Source organism: Helianthus annuus, chromosome 7 (genome assembly GCF_002127325.2).
Source record: "Helianthus annuus cultivar XRQ/B chromosome 7, HanXRQr2.0-SUNRISE, whole genome shotgun sequence".
NCBI lineage: Eukaryota > Viridiplantae > Streptophyta > Magnoliopsida > Asterales > Asteraceae > Helianthus > Helianthus annuus.
This window is the reverse complement of record NC_035439.2, coordinates 79,891,902-79,894,987: the sequence shown is the minus strand read 5'-3', so window position 1 is coordinate 79,894,987 and position 3,086 is coordinate 79,891,902.

Below are 3,086 nucleotides of genomic sequence, written 5' to 3'. Positions count from 1 at the left end.
AGGCAGAAAGGATTGAGAAAATCAAGAATGATCCTACAAAGAAGAAGAATGCTCCGAACTGGAGTAAATACAAAAAGCTCATTACTGACCTAACTGCAGAGTATAAAGGAAAGAAAAAGGAGCTGGTGGATGCAAAAATAGATACTGCTGAAGCCATATCAAAATGGTCTAGACAGCAGACTGATGAAGCCTATGAAAGGCTAAAGAAAAGAAAGATAATTGTTTCAAGTGCTTCAAAGAAACGTGAACAAATGATGAAGCTTGAACAGCAGATTGAAAACCTCAGAACATTGTTCAAATCAGTAGACAAACCTATTTTTGTGTCAAACCAAGAAGAAGGTAAACAGTTGACTGTAGAAGAGGTCAAAGAAAAGGAAGCAGAGTACTTCAAGGACACCATCATGAAAATGGGTCTAAAAGAAGACAGCTCAACCAAGCTTCAAAACGTTGTTAAGAAGGTATTAAACAAACCTGCATCACCAAACACTGCAACAGACATGTCAGAAATTGAAAGGCAAGAGCAAATTGAGAAAGAAACTGCAGAAGACATAGCTGCAGCAAACAAAGTCATTGAAGAAGCCTTCAAAAGAATGTCTGAAAGTCTGCAAGTGTTCACAAGGCCATTATCTCCTAACTCATCTAAGAATAAATCTCTCCCAAGAAACCCATTTGGTTTAAAAATACTAAAGTGGATATCTGATCAAAAGACCCACGTATTGACTCTGGTCAGAACCAATGGTGAACTGAAGTACATATTAAGGAAAGAAGCACTTGGCCTAAGTGTTGAAGATTTGCAGGATCTCCTTGAACTTACACTGTGTAGGGATGAAAATGACCAGAGTGCCAAGGAATTTGAAGCTGAATTCAGGAAACAAGCTAAGGAACTCTTGATGATAAATAAAGGTCCTGAATAATGAAGGGTTTTGGCATTATCTGTTCCAGGGGGAGATTCTTGGGATTGAACCCTACCAAAGGAACAGATAATGTAAAGCCAAAACCGGATCACATCAGTGGACTAACAATAAGCAGCAGTTTACACCTTGCTTTCCCCTTGAATGTGGCTCAAACATCTGATATGCTCCAAAGTACTGATTCTATAAACATCTGCTGACCTACAACTGCTGATTCTACACAAGGACTGATGAAGACTAAAAGCTATGCTGCTCAATCTACTGCCTTGGTTCAAGCACTGCTGATCATGACAAGTACTGCTGGGTTCACAGCAGTGGAAGGATGCAGCAGCAGTTTATGTTTATCTCATGTAATACAATATAATATCAGTAGTTAGCAAAGCAGTAGTTGTATAGATAAGTAGATAGAGTTTGTTAGGTTGTTAGATGTCACTTTCATGGTGACGTCAGCTGAGATGCGTCAGTGGATTGGATTGCCTATAAATGGAACAGTACCCTGTACTGTTACATTTGATTGACTGAGTGGATTCTTCTTCTTCAGTCCAATCCTTTCATCTTGTGCAACCAACCTTGGGGTATCAGGCTGAGGGGGAGCTTAGTATTGTAAGCATGCTTGTAATCTTTTGATTTTTGTTGTAATCATTCGACTCAAAGTAAAACAAGTGTTTAAACATACTATTCTCTTCTATGTTTGTGTTTACAAAGTTTGTATCCATTTCCGCTGCACTTTTCACTGTTTAATATTCTCTAAATGATCAAAATATACAAACAAACACAATCATGAGAGCCTCCGATCCTAACACTTCGTCGTCGTGTTCATCGATGATATCCTGATCTATTCAAAGTCAAAAACCGAACACGTGTAGCTTCTACGTTTGGTTCTCGAGCTACTCCAGGGAAATCGATTCTATGCCAAGTTCTCCAAGTGTGAATTTTGTCTGGAGGAGGTTCAATTCCTCGGTCACATTGTCAGTAGTCAAGGTATTCATGTCGATCCCGCGAAGATTGAAGCTGTTAAGAGTTGGGTTACACCATAGAATCCGTCTGAAGTCCGTTCTTTTCTCGGACTAGCGGGCTATTATCGTCGATTTATCGAAGGGTTCTCTAAAATTGCTGTGCCGCTTACCTCTCTCACGCATAAAGACAGATCCTTTGTTCGGGGAACTGAACAAGAGTCTGCTTTCCAAACCCTGAAGAACATGTTTTGCAATGCTCCCGTCCTTGCTTTACCCGACGGAAACGATTACTTCGTAGTCTATTGCGATGCCTCGAACGTTGGTCTTGGCTGTGTTCTCATGCAGCGGGACAAGATTATCGCTTACGCATCTCATCAGCTCAACATCTACGAGAAGAACTATACAACCCATGACCTCGAGCTAGGCGCAGTTGTTTTTGCGTTGAAGATTTGGCGACACTACCTTTATGGTACAAAGTGTTCGGTCTTCACCGACCATAGGAGCCTACAACACATATTCAACTAGCGAGAACTTAATATGCGCCAACGTCGATGGGCAGAACTTCTCAACGATTACGACTGTGAGATTCGTTGCCACCCAAGCAAATCAAATGTCGTTGCCGATGCTCTCAGCAGACGAAGCTATCTGCTCAGCAACCACAATGTTCCAGCCCAGCATCATCTCGAATCTCTCATCCGTGAAGCCCAACATGCATGCTTTACCGAGCGTACTCTGAAGAAGGAAAGAATCTATCACGATGGAGCCCAGCTTGTGAATAATTCGAATGGGATATTCCATTATCTGGACCAAATTTGGATCCCTAAACGGACCGATTCACGACAGATTTTGATGGACGAAGCCCACAAATCTCGATATTCTATTCATCCGGGTGCCGACAAAATGTACCAGGACCTTCGCTACAAGTACTGGTGGCCGGGCATGAAGAGGGATATCGCTCTCTACGTTGGAAGGTGCCTGACTTGCTCGAAAGTTAAGGCTGAACATCAAAGACCCTCTGGCTTACTTGAACAACCTCCAATCCCGATGTGGAACGTTGCCGATGCTCTCAGCAGACGAAGCTATCTGCTCAGCAACCACAATGTTCCAGCCCAGCATCATCTCGAATCTCTCATCCGTGAAGCCCAACATGCATGCTTTACCGAGCGTACTCTGAAGAAGGAAAGAATCTATCACGATGGAGCCCAGCTTGTGAATAAGT